We start from the raw sequence: 14626 nt of genomic DNA, 5'->3' as shown, positions 1-14626 counted from the left end.
GCATATAATAAAACCTATGGTGATATTTTTAATCTAAGTACCTTAATTTAGGTAGGCAACTTTGCCTAACGTTAGTGGCTCCATAATATAGATATTTTTCTGTTTGCCCGAGAAGAAAGATCCCTGCTTTGATCCTGATTAGCTGCACAAATTACTAACATATGAAGCTGTCTGTTGTTATGAGCTCTTGTGAAAAAGGGAACAGCTGAAAGTGTTTTTTCTTCTTTTTTTTAACGTTTTGACTTCCTGTGTACTTTAAGTATACATAAAACTGTGTTTTTGTCTTGTTTTAACCTATAATATTTGAAAACTTTAATCCCTTTGATTTATTTTAAACAACAACAAAAACCCACTTTCTCTGAGGCAGGTTGTTACCTGTCTGCCAGCCACTCCCATCTACGCTGAGCAAACGTCTCCTCTTCCTGCTTTTCTCAGTTCTGCTTTTCCCTGCACTCACTTTACTCATGTTGGATTTACATTTCTATTTTATGTATAGATGCAGTTGCAATTGTGCAGTCTGAGCCACACAGTTTCAGTTTGTTTTTAACCGTATCTGTTTGTGGACTTTGCTTTTTGCTCGATTTCTTTCTTCCCACCTGTTTGCTGTTTGTGTCTCACTGCTTACTTCACATCTCTCTCAGCAGCCTTTTCCAGCATTACTTTCAACAAAAGGTGAGTTTGAACTTTTAATCTGAATTTAATATCAGTGTCTCTGATTATATATGTATTAATGGAGACGTTTGTCACAATATCTAATCTTTAAAGCAGTACTGTCTGGTTAAATATTGCATTTTATCTTACAGTTTCATTTCTTGGCCATGGATGATTTCGTAAGAACCAAACTGCTTGAATGGGGGCTAAGTGAGTGGGTGGAAAAATTTAAAGGTAAAGTATTAACGTGAATCTGTGATGGGTACAGATATTGATCCTGATTAGATCTGTAAACTGTAAAACAGCTCAGATCTGTGCCCATAGCTTTTTCATTTATTTAGTATTCCTGAAACAAGTTAAGAATAATCTTGATCTCTGCAACTTTATTTTTAATTACAGATCAAGAAATTGATGCAGGAATTATTTGTGAGCTTGATGATCGAGAAATTGAGAATTTGATCACAAAAGCTGGACCAAGAATGAGATTCAAGAAGAACCTCAAGCTGTTAAAGGTAATTACATTTTTTTTAAACAATCATTTTTATTTTAGTGTACAGCGGTGAATTTTTGTTATAATTATCTGGATATTGAAAAATGTGCTGGCAGTAATATTATGCAGTGTAATTTTTGTTAAATGTTTACTAATATGGATTTACAATGTTTTGATTGTACAGGAAAAACAAAACACAAATCAAGAAACAGTCAATTCTTTTCAAGTAAGTTACAAACTATTTTGTTGCCTTGAGATTTTCTATCTTTATCTATATCTATCTGTATCTATACGAGAAAGAAAACAATTTAGTACATGTTTAAGTGCTCATTGTATTTGGCTTTGCATTTTTTATCTGCAGCATGAAAAGGAGCATGAAGAAGCAGCTGATGTGATTCAGGTAAGGATTATACTGAACTTCAGACATATGAGCCAACTGCCTGAGACAAAGTAAAACTCCATTCTTTTGCCTTTAAGCATACAGTATTAATTTTAGTGACCTCCCATTAAGGTAACCAGTGTGTCACCAATTGGGGAAAACAGTTAGAGACATGAACGGGTTAGCAGTGTGCCCGGCCTTCTGTTTAATACTATGCTTCCTCCTCATCATCACCCAGTCATCGTGTTTCCCCGACTGCTCGGGACAATCTCCCAGAGCGAGCTAACGGGGCCTACGCTACCTTTAGCACGGGCTAAAGAGGCCTGGATAGCTATGGGATTTTTAAGGGTGCGAAGCAGAGTCTACAATTCTGTGATCCTGGCCTCCAGAGCTGCCGATAGGCTACATTTATTGCAAGTATCATTATTGCTGAAGGAGGCTGAGGAGTAACTAAACATCTGACACAATGAGCAGGAACGTGCAGGAGGGACAGGTGAAAAGGCCATGCTGCTAATGAGTTGGCTATGGCCAAGCTAAGCTAGTGAACCCCTGAAGACACAGTGAGTGAATACTGTGAGTGAATACACAGAGTGTGTGAAGATTACACCTTGAAATAAGTTTTTAATTAAATTGGCTACGCAGATAAGCTACATAAAAGCATCACTGTGTGTTGGAACAAGAAGTGATAGTTTACCGCAGAGAGCGAACACCAGCGACCCACTGGTGTTTGACAGCATCTCACTGGCAGTAATTATTTGTAGAGTAATTTTATTAATTCTTAACTAATATAATTTGAGTTGTTTTGATTGTGGCAAAAGAACAAAACTCAAATCAGGAAACAGTCATTTCTTTTCAAGTCAGTTTAAAACATTTTTTTCCTTCAGATTGAATGTCCATACGACAAATACAATTTTAATACATGTTTAAGAGCTTAATATTAAACACTGCTTTGCACTTTTTATCTGCAGTGTGAACAGGAGCATGAAGAAGCAGCTGATGTGGTTCAGGTAAGGATTATACTGAATTTCAGACATATGAGCCAACTGCCTGAGACAAAGTAAAGCTCCATTGGGACTGGGACTTAATTATGTAAAACAACTGTCTCGTCGGATCACTGATATTTAGTAAGAAAAAGGTTATTGTAATTTATTTTTCATCAGTCTGCTGGTTAATAAAAAATAACTGCATTTAAGTTTGTTGACTGTAAAACTTATATGTTAGTGTCCTTTAAATTTTGTTAAAGAACAATACCAATACAAATAGTAATAATTTCCTGTATAACTCATATTCATCCTCAGGTCTTGCCATCCACAAGTGATACAGGTGAGACACATGCATCGTATTTATTGCATCTCATATTATTCTGTTTTAAAGGCACCAATATTTTTTGCAATCTACATAACTTTACTAAGAATAGATTTACTGAGAGAAACACATTTTTCTTTTCTTATTTTTTGTTGTTGTTTTTATCCAATCAGGAAAGAGAAAATCAGACCTTCAAAGTGACACCATCAGGTTGCAGTCACCAGCTAAGCGACAACGTCTGTCTATGCCAGGATTTGAAGGTATTTACGTTTCTTACTAAACAGTGTCACAGTTTAAGGGTTAAACCTCTGTGCAGCACAATTTGTCCAACATGCCAGTTTCATCTTTGATGCTAGAAATTACTTTTTCTTTGGGCTTTTGTCAAAATGTAACAGTCACATGATGCATGGTATATTAGGGTTAATTGGTAAGTGGTCACATTATGGTCCTGATATACTCTAATTCACACAGGTTTGCTTTGTTTGTTTTTTTAACATGATATTTTACATTTTCTGTTTATTCTAGTCTATAATTCCTTCTAAATACTTCTTTACTTTTATGCCAACAGAACCAGTCATACTGTCTGATGTGAAAAGCATCATGACATTTGTACATGCCAGACTAAATAAGCAAGACAAACTCAGTGATTTCTTAAAGTGAGTATTAAGTTTTTTTTTCCTATTTTGTAATGTATGTAACAACTGTAAAAGTCAAATGCAGTCTGTTTGTCCTAAAACAACACAACCAACATCTTTCATGAGGCTAACCCCCCCACACATACACACACACACACACACGACGGTGCCAGCTGGACGCTTAAAGGCCGATGCCGACAAGAACAAAACAGTTTTTCCCTGAGAAACGATAACTCACTGACTCTCTTGCCCGATTCCGCAAGGCCACCTGCGTAGGCTGCAGACTGTTGATTTTTGCCTAACTGGGAGAAAGGACACTTTCTCAGGCTGAACACAGGACACATATTCTCACACGCATGCACACACGTACACTGCCACTGATATGCACTCACCCCCCACCCTTCCCCGAACCCAATGCCTCCCATCCAATGTGGACAGCGGCTCAGCTTCGGATGCACGATCGCGGCGTCCCAGATGCAGCTGTGCACATTGGCCTATTCCCCGCCTGTTGCTTGTCTTGTTTGTCATGGTGTTAAGGTGGGAAAATATCCGTGCTTCTTTTGTGCTATGGAATTTTTGTTTTCTTCTCATACTGATTCCCTTTTGGGGACCAGTATGAGCAGAGTTTGTTTTTTTCTCCTCGACTGCCCTTTTTATGTTATACATTTCACTGTTTTTCCTTTATGCCACTTAGTCTGACCTGTCTCCTCAATGTGATGTTTGTGTATTGTATTTACGGTCAGCAAGGTCCAATTTTCAATACAGGCAATTGCAAGTGACAAAGATTCATTCATTCATGATTCAGTAGTAAACTAAAACTATCCAAGTTAAGACCAACAAAGACGGATATTTTTAGGAAGTTTTGGTGACTTAGCTACATTTTTTTCCCTGTTCCTGGTATTTACCCATTCTTGGGGGAAACATTTTCACTTTAACTGACACAAACAGGAAGGTGTGGATCAATTCAATTCAATTCAGTTAAATTTTATTTATATAGCGCAAAATCACAACAGCAGTCGCCTCAAGGCACTTTATATCATTATTTATTAGATCAAAACAACATACAGTAAACAATTAGTGGAACAAGTGTATAAAACTGAAATGTATAGTGATAATTGATTGGAAAATCACTACCATGATTATAACTCTCTTTTAAACTCTCTTTTTTTAAAACAAATTAACTATATTTAAAATCTTGATCAACAGGAAAAAGATCAGTGATTTGGAGACAGACAAGAGGGAGCTGGTTGGTGTCTTTGGTAAAACCGGGGCTGGAAAGAGCTCTTTGATAAATGCCATCATCAAAGAGAAGAATCTTTTACCTTCAGGAAGTGTCAGTGCCTGCACCTCAGTCATGATCAAAGTGGAAGCTAACAGAGGTAGCTTAAAGTATGAGGCAGAAATTGAGTTCATCGCAAAGGAGGTAAAATGAGTTCTCAAAGTTTGAAAATGTTTTTGAAGCTAAATCATGTGTTACACTGCAGTTCTTGGGGTTTAAGGCTGGGTACATACCTCAATAAATGGCATGTCATTTATTTTTGTAGGAGTGGAAAGAAGAGTTGTGGTCATTTCGTCAGTTTCTTGACAATAATAAAGATCAGAAAAAGGAAGATGATGATTATCATGATGCTGTTGAAAAGCTGTCAGCACTGTATGGAGAAGAATGGGAAAAGTCCTTTGAAAACCTCATGGATCGAAAATATTTCAAAGAAATTCCAGAATTTCTCCAATCCAGGCGGAAGATTTTGAGATGTGAATCAGTAAGACAAACTCATATTACTACTATAACAGACAGCCATGATAGACTACACACTGGGGATGCTGGGGAATGCACACAGGTGAAACCAGGACAACCTGGACACAAAAGGGAACTGACCAAATTAACAAAAGAGTTATGGAAACATAACTCACTTCTGAAAACAGAATGCAGCATAGATTCAAAAGTCTAAAAAACATAAAACACTGAAAACAGATCCAGTGATCCCAACGAAACAGATCTTACTGAGATCCCATAATGACATGTAGATGATCACATATCCAGAAAAAAAATCTGTTCTTGTAATAACTGTGGTTAACAGATCCCAAGACTGGTCCAGGTCCATTATGTAGAGCAGTGTTTCCCAACCACTCTGAGAAATGATCAGGTGTGCCGTGGAAGACAACTACCTGCTCTAATTAAACGGGTTACCAACTGCTAGTAAAAATGAAGAAGAAGAAATTACACAATAGTCATGCTGTGATTGAGACGACGTAGCACGTAATAACAACAGATAAATATTTGAAAAGAAAAAGTAGTAAATCTGACCTGGGTCCTGGAGAAAATTGTGACCCAGATGAAGGCCCTAGCATGAGTAGTGGTCAGAAGAAAGCTAAAAAGGTATATTGGAGACAAACTGCTATACCTGGTACGCGGAAAAATTATCAATATGTTATTTTGTCTTTTTTTCTTTGGTGGTGTGCCGTGTGATTTATCTGATGTGAAATATGTACCGTGGCTCCAAAAGGTTGGGAAACACTGATGTAGAGCATGATTTATTTATCTTTTTAAATCGCAGTAAGAACCTTTACCTCTTCACACGACAGTGATCAGTTCCTTGTTTTAACCTACTTACCCTTTTTAAATCGCTCTGTAGAAATTCACTGCTGAGCAAAGTCAACAAAGTGGCCACAAACTTTAGTAAATCAGTGCCTGACAGTTGGTTGTGTCAGTAATGGCATAAAGTGGTGTAAAACCCTGACAGTCAAAACATGCCAAGTTATCCGCTGTAGTGATCCCTTGTAAATAAGGGAGCACCCTAAAGTAGCTTATTAATGTCCCAAAGTGGTGGACAACTGCAAAATACACAGATCAAGTAGTTTCTGCCAATAGTAATACTAACTGTTTGAGACCAAGAGTGTACTTAGTGTGATTTTAAATACAGAATAAAAACTTTTAAATAAATCATAAAAATTTATTTTAATTTTGGTTTTGAATAATAATTAGGCACTTTCTTGAAACTATAAAATGGTTGATTGTTCTAAAAAGGATTTCACATGACCTGAATTTTTATGTCACTGACTTTTTAATGGTTTTTGTAAAGCACTTTTTGTGAGGATTGAAATTAAACTGCACTGCTTTTTTTATTTATTGCAGGCTAATGAACTTTCTGCAAAATGTGTCAAGTACACAAGAAGTGATTCAAAACAAGGAGAAGGCAATGAAGGAAAAAAGTGGTTTTGGCCACTAGTGAAGTGTGTGACTGTCAGGGTGCCAAACAATCCTTTTCTCCAGCATGTCACACTTGTGGACCTTCCTGGAAATGGTGACTGTAACAAGAGCAGAGATCAGATGTGGAAAGGGGTAATTCACATTTACTGCTCTTTGCTTATACTGTGTTGTCTGTAAACAGTCATCTTTCTATTAAGCACTGAGACATGTTATTCTCCTTTCAGATAGTTGGAGATTGTTCTACTGTGTGGATTGTGACTGAAATTAATCGAGCAGCATCAGAGAAAGCAGCCTGGGAGATCCTGGAAAGTGTCAGTAGTCTGATTGGAAATGGTGGCGAATGTTAGCAAATTCACTTTATCTGCACCAAGTCTGATCTTCTTGATGATTCTGATGATCTGTAAGTAAATTTTGCATGCTGATCAACTACACAGTGTTTTCATGTAAGATAAACCCAGGCTGGAATGAAACACAGAGTTGAGTCTTTGTTGTAATGAATGCAGAACATTTAGGTCAAAATGAGTCTCAGAGGCAGATACAATCATATAAAGTTTACTGAAGATGGTGGACAGAGTAACAAAGAGGGGGGGGGGGGTAGTGGAGAGTGGGACAGGCAGGGGAATTTACACTGTCCTTTAGCAACAAAGTTAAAGTAGTTGCTGTGACAAAAAAACATTTGTATGTAAACATGTCAGTGTGTGGTGACATCACGATCCAAATAAACATGCTGGCCTTTCTCTGAGTGCTTTAAGAATAAATGCTACCAATCTCTGATATTTGCGAGTTTGTTTGTTTTTTAAACAATCAAAATAAATACGTTTAACAAATAAAGTCATATCATCATAAATGACTCGCACAATTGAAGCTCAATAGGTTTATTTTCAATGAAACAAATATAAGCAATGAACTGGTGAATTAGTGGAGAGCACCACCCTAAGGTGGTGGTCTGGGGGAGAGTATGCAATGACTGGCAGTAAATATTTTGGTGAGAGGCTCTGACAACCCAGGTTAGAAAGTAGGAGTATGAGAGGATATTACCCAGACCAGACATTTAAAACTAGAATGCAACAAACTGGAGAACCACCACCATCAGGCAGAAAAACATTGCCACAGCCAGTTTTTTTTTTCTCAAAGATATTTTTATTCATTTGAAGCAGCAAATAAAATCAGATTTGTTAATTGTTAAAGAATTGTTAAACAGCAAACAAGTAAGTTTCACAGTGACTGTTTGAACTGAAATACTAGAATACAGATTAATGACACACTCACATGTCTTATAATTGGTTTTATCAGTTTACCCCCTGCCCATACCTATAATGCTGGAAGTCGGGTTCGCAACCTGGAGGCTGGAAAAGTATTTCAGGAATTGCCCCCACACCTTGTAAAACTTACCGCTGTTATTGCTAATCGCATACCGGATCTTTTCAAGGCTCAGATAGTACATGAGGTCCCTCAGCCATTGAGCCTGGGTGGGCAAAGGGGCACTCCTCCATCTAAGTGGGATTGCACGTCTAGCTACAAGGGAGGCGAAGGAGAGCATGCAATGCTGTGATGAGGTCAACCGTGCATCAGCCTTCCCAGTGGTGCCAAAAAGCGCAACTAATGGATTAGGATCCATATGGTGTCCAAGAATTAGGGACAAAGTTTGAAATATATCTCTCCAGAATCCTTCAAGGCTAGGGCACGTCCAGAACATATGGATAAGGGAAGCCTCCGCACTCCCACACTTATCACAAGTGGGGTCAACATTTGGATACATACGAGATAGTTTGACTTTGGAGAGATGGAACCTATGCACAACCTTAAATTGTAAAAGACAGTGGCGAGCACATAGGGATGTGGAGTTCACTAACTTGAGTATTAAGTCACATGTAGGGATGAGTATTGATAAGATTTTCACGATTCCGATTCCATTTTCGATTCTGTTTAACGATTTGATTCTTTATCAATTCTCTTATCGATTCTTTTTAAAAAAGGAGAACACTAAGGTCGATTATATATCTTCTCTTTGAACAAGATAGAAATTTAGGAGTAACATGGCCTTACAAACCCAACAGTGAGATCTTAAGAGATCCAGCCTATGGCTCTTCAATGGAGTGCCACAGGGTCCCCAGGAAAAAAAATTGTAAATGTAAAATAATAAAATAAATATTCTTCTGTAGCAATAACAAAGTATAACATAAATTATTCTTTAGCAATTACACAAGAATATCCACTAATGTCCCTGCCTACAATTAAACACATTCACTTACTGAAAATCGGGGCATCTGCTGTGGCAAATGGGTGCAAGCCTTTGATCACAAACTTAGTCACTGCTCGGTGACATTCGTCTATCCTGGCCTGAAAGGAGACGCTACCAGTAGACTGCAGCGACAACTGCCAGCATCTGAGCCAGCCAGACTCTGTCTGTCTCTCTCATCATGGTCACCTAAATGCACAGTAATGGCAGGTTTTGTAATAAGGCAGATCGTACTAACATAATATGCACTGTTAGTTGATTATTTACCTGCCGCATTAACGGGAGAGGACATGCAAACATTACCGCTGCTGCTGCGTTGAGATTCACGAGTCCGGAGCGGAATTTAAAACACGGCATTCATTTAAGGTCATCGTGTGTTTTGTGAGCAAATGCTTTTGCATATTCGTAGTGTTTCCTCCCTTAAATGAAATATCTACTTTGCAAGTATTGCAAGTTGCCCTTTTGTCATCCATTCTCGTAAAGTATAACCAAACTTTTGAGCGTTAGGCGCCATGTTTCCTGCCAGGTAAATAACGCTCCATAACGTGGTGACGTCATTCGGGGCGACTGGAATCGATAAGGGAATCGTTTGCAAAAACGGCAAACAATTCCAAGGAATTGAAACAGTGGGAACCGGTTCTCAACAAGAACCGGGTTTCGATACCCATCCCTAGTCCCATCTATCCACAGACAATGATTGATTTGAATCTCGTTCCCAGGCCATTTTAATCCCATCTATCGAAGAACCATTCAGGCTCACCAGCCTGTCATACATAAGAGAGATAAATCCTTTTCGTGTTGGAACTAGGGTAACGAGCATATCCCCTGGGCTTGCAGCTGGTGCTACCGGGAAGTTTGGAATCTGAGATTGGAGGAAATGTCTGATCTGCAGATATCTGAAAAGATGTGTACGTGGGAGATTAAATTTATCAGAAAGCTGAGCAAAAGATGCAAAGGTATTGTCAAAAAACAGATCATTGAAACATGTTATGCCCCTATCATGCCAATCTCGAAATATAGGATCAGATAATGATGGCTGAAAAAAGGGTTAGAGAAAGTTGAACTCAGAAGGGAGAAGCCTGTTAATCCAAAATGCCTCCTCATCTGAGCCCACACTCTCACCGTGTGCCACACAACTGGATTATCGATTGTCTTGTCTGTGGGAAGGGGGGGGGGTGAAGATCCAATCAGGACAGAGGAGCCTGTGGTTGAGTGCAATGGCAGGTGGCTCTATAGCCGGATTCACAGCCAGTTTTTAAATACAATCTACATGTTAACAATGAGTTACAGATGTGCAACAGTCAGGGAAAGCTCAGCTTGGTCAGAAGGGAGATTCCCATATTTTCACCAAAAAGGCCAACAATAAAACAAAACCACCCAGCCTGCCGCAGATTAATGATGGTGATGGTGATGATAATAGTGATGATGGTAACAGTACATATTTGCACATTTCTTGTAGTTCATCAGCTGATATCCATGATCGAATAGTTAAAAGAAACATTCAAGCCAAGGATGGAGTAAGGAAAGAATTCAACAAGCGAACCAAGATTAAGGTGAGTTTTATAGGCTTACAGAAAATAATACAGACTCTCCATAGTTGTAAGGATGCTTTAAAATTAAATCATCTTTCCCCAGAAACACTTCACTGATGACAGTTTCAAAGTGTTCACAGTGAGCTCCAAAGAGTTCCTAAAAGGGAAGCATCTAAGTTCAGAAGAAACTGGTAGGTGAAGTCTTGATGCACATGTTGTTTTAGTTTGCTCTGACTGAAAGAAGAATTATTTAATTTGAATTAAAGTGTGTAATGTTAAACTGTGGCACTGAAATTTCTTCTCAACAGAAATACCAAAACTTAAAGGATTTTTGCAAGATCTCAATGACTGTCACTCTGAGACAGTAAACTACGTGAGTGGAGCTTATGGGATTCTGTCTTTGATTGAAGGTGCCAGGTGCAGAAAAGAGGTGAGGTCAAGTTATCTATGTGGAACAATATTTTACTGAAATTTAAAACTTCAAATGTTTCCATAAATCTGACACCTAACAAAATTTTAGTTATCAAGATTTCTTGACAGGCACTGAGTGACAACATTTCAAAATGATGAATAAAAAAAAGAGTTGTATTTATGTTATTACTCCTTTAATAAAAAATAAATATACTCTTTTAATTTCAGGGTGTTGGAAAAGCAGATGATGTATGTAAAGTTCTCGAGAAAAACATGACAGAACAACTTGATCAAGTGAAAAAAGCAGTTGATGAAGCGATCAAGGATTTTGAACATTGTCTTACAGAAGGGGTTAAAAATTCCAAAACCTCTGAAGAAAAACTGAAATCCTTTTTGGACCGTGATGTATGTATCTGAATCATAATTAACATCATAGCAACAGATTTTGCACTTTATATGAGCATGTGTTTAGAATTGTTTTCCTGATCTGTTACAGAAACAGCCTAGTTTTTTTAAGACACTAGAGGCTGTGGTTAGAAAAGACGGCATCCACAAAACAAAAAAAGGGGAACACATAAATCTCAACACAGTATTAGCTTCATGCTTGACTGACAGCATTGCTGAAAAATTCAGAAAGACCTTCCCGTAAGAATAAACAAATATTAAACTGTACCATATTAGACTACAATTAAAATGATTAAAGCAAACTTGTCAAAACTGCCATCATGAAACATTTTTTCAGAAATGATGTTAAAGGCGGATCTTTCAATGGAGTTATCAGTAGATTTTCACTTGACACAAATTCGCTGATTCAAAAATACCAAGATGTCAAACTGCAGCTGATATTTCTTCAGACAGAGGTACGACATGAAACAATCCAGTTTGTCAGTTTATTATAGCAGAATTTACCAATACAATGAAAAAACTGTCATTTTGTATTTTAACTTATCCATGTTTGATGCTTTTAAGGAGGATAAAATTAAGGAAAAACTCAACAAAATGATCCTAAAAGAGAAGAAAATCATCTACAACAGTCTAACAGAGACAACTGAGAAAAACATGAAAAAGTGCTATGAAGGTAAGAAGATTGTCAGCTTGTCACTGTAATAAATCACGATTGTACATAAAAAATGTTTTGACAAAGTTTATTCTTTTCTTGTAGACGCACAAAAAATTTCTGGAACTGATGCACTGAAAAAAATGAGGAAGACTATTGAGACACATGTATCCTTAAATAGGAACATGTATGAGGACGCAAAAAAGACCATGATGAAGAAGATGAATGAACTGATGGTTTGTCACATTACAAATTATAATGAGACCATGTTGGGGGTTTTCTACATTTGAGTGTTTTTGCTCAGTCTGGACATTGTCTAAACATTAGCGAGTGGCTGTTAACATTTTTATTTTTGAGCATAACAAAGATTTAGTCTGCAATGATGAGCTGAACTGAACAGTTTGAACTGGCCACAAGAACTCTAAACAAACACCCACCCATTAATTCAGGTGTTTCAGTTGTTTTAAACCTCACTATTTGACTCTGTGAAAAGTTATAAAAGCTCTGATGTTTAATTAGATGATCATCTGCAAGGAACTGAAGGAAACCATGGACCACTCCATTAAACTCTCACTCAAGGCATCAGCTTTGAGTGAGAGTCTCCCAGGTAAAGAAAATATAGGCTATGAAAGTAAATCGTTAGTAAAATGTTGAACAATGCTAAGCCCATGTTTTTATATATTTGTTTGCTTTTCAGATGTTTCAGAGCATCTTGAAACTGTCCAGCAACATTACAATGAAAGTAAGGGCAGTCAAGAGGGAGAAATGACATCACAGTAGCCAGGTAAATATTTAAATGTTATTTCATGTTACTTTAAAGGTTCCTGTGAATTCTCAAAGGAAAAAGGGTGAAATCTGATGACAATCCTAAGCACCTAAGTATACAGTAACTTTTAAATTTTTACTGTTTAGTGTCAATAAGTGTGCCATAATTTAAGATCAGAAATAACCATTTTAACCCTGGAGAACCCATGGGGTCAAATTTGACCCCATGGGTTCTCCAGGGTTAAATTACATATGTCCATTTAACCTGTCCATTTGTATTTTCATCATCTCAGCTAAAAAAAAACAGCTGGTTCTTAGCTAGCATTGTGCCAAGTAATGTTATGCAGTGTTAAAGTATGACACCACAATGTTACATCTACTTTAAAAGAAGTTTAGCAGCTGCTAGAGCTGCTAAACAACTGCTAACAGTGGTGAAAACAGAAGCACTACCAACATAAAAATTCAGGATATACTTCCCTGAATACTGTCTTTGGACAGAAGTGACTTATTGACTCATATCGGATTGACAGCTGAGGTAAACATGCCGAATTTGTTATTGCTGTGCACAGACGAAGTATTTGAATAATATCACCACTTATAATTTGTGTTATTTTACCCTTTTTACATCCGAGTCACCTCAAACATGTTAAAATAAAGTTTCCAAAAATGATTTTCTACACAAACAGTAACAGAAACAACAGATATTAAGATTTTCTATTCTAGGCTGAGGAGCTTTCAAGACATCTTAAAGCTAGCTGTAAGCACTGGCAATTTTACTGTTTGCCTGAGCAGCTGAGTGTTAAAAATCTTTGTGCTTATTATTACTGGATGTTTCAGATTTGCTCCACACAGTAACAGCAGAAACCTGATGACCCACTCAACATCTCTGAGGGAACACTGACCAAAAGCATGAGGTCTCTGGATATCACCACAGACATTTCTGTTGTGTTGCTTGCTGTCTTTGAATGCTGTGTTTGACTTTTAATGAATTTGGTGAAATGAGATTTTTCAGTCTTCACTGAGAGAAGCTCCTGGGTTTGAATCCAGTTTGTGGCCTTTCTGTGTGGACTTTGCTTTTTCTTCCTGTGTCTGTGTGGGTGCTCTCTGTGTACTCCAACTTCTTCCCACAGGCCAAAAACATGCGTGGGGGTTAGGTTAATTGGTGATCTTGGATATAGATGTGCATGTGAGCAAGAATGACAGTTAGCTGTGTGACACAGTTATTATAGTTTTGTATTTTTGTCATTAATTTTTATTTCATTTTGACTTTTTGTTTTAATTCAAGTTTCAAGACTGTTCTTGTTTCAATTTATTGTTTGAAAAAGTTTAGTTTTAGTTGGGTTTTATTACTGTTATGTTTTTGTTTTTTTAATTATTGTTGTATTTGTAATTATTGTTGTATTTAGTGCAAACGTCAGAGGTAAAATTTAGGAAAACCAGTAGAAATAACACTTCTTGCCTTGTAGATGTCTTGTAGATGTTCAGTGTCTCAGACATGTCCATCAATAACATGTCAGGCACATTGTAATAACATTTTTACCAAACTAACAAATACTGAAACTAAGGCTATTTCCTCTATAAACTGATTTGTATTTCAAATGAGGTCATTTAATCATTTCTGTTGATTATTGTTTTTATTTTGTTTAACTAAAATATTCATATCTAGTCTTAGTTTTTATTTCAGTTTTATTTGAGTGGAATAACCTTAGGAACCTGTTCAGGGTGTACTCTGCCTCTCGCCTGACAACTGGGAAAGGCTCCAGCAACCCTGGATTGGATAAGCAGAAGAAAATGGATGGATTGAGAATTTTAAGTATTAATTCCTCCCAGGGGTATTACAGTTTTAATTGTGAGGGTCTAAACCAAATGGCCAGCACTCTGTCCAAAAATGTTTTGGTCTCTTTTTTCTCCCTTTTGTCATATTTGTTCATTATTTGTAGACCCGAATTATACA

At 37.3% G+C, this 14626-nt stretch overlaps 1 pseudogene across 1 annotated transcript; it reads left to right on the top strand.

Annotated features, from left to right (window-relative positions):
- The first annotated feature begins 237 nt into the window (after positions 1-237).
- LOC146576151 (nuclear GTPase SLIP-GC-like) lies at positions 238-14339 on the top strand (annotated as a pseudogene). The gene is made up of 24 exons (XR_014892221.1): positions 238-672; positions 804-885; positions 1051-1163; positions 1326-1367; positions 1503-1541; positions 2489-2527; positions 2819-2843; positions 2999-3085; positions 3394-3481; positions 4667-4883; positions 5005-5220; positions 6594-6800; positions 6893-7068; positions 10367-10460; positions 10543-10630; positions 10748-10869; positions 11079-11255; positions 11347-11495; positions 11593-11710; positions 11820-11928; positions 12013-12143; positions 12427-12514; positions 12605-12691; positions 13510-14339. The product of XR_014892221.1 is annotated as a nuclear GTPase SLIP-GC-like (transcript).
- The last annotated feature ends 287 nt before the right edge of the window (positions 14340-14626 follow it).

This window comes from Mchenga conophoros, linkage group LG4 (assembly GCF_057382185.1).
Source record: "Mchenga conophoros isolate Kocher_MC1m ecotype Shallow Benthic linkage group LG4, M_conophoros_male_GT1.1, whole genome shotgun sequence".
Lineage (NCBI taxonomy): Eukaryota > Metazoa > Chordata > Actinopteri > Cichliformes > Cichlidae > Mchenga > Mchenga conophoros.
The sequence above is the reverse complement of the archived record's forward strand: the minus strand, read 5'-3'. Positions and strand labels throughout refer to the sequence as shown.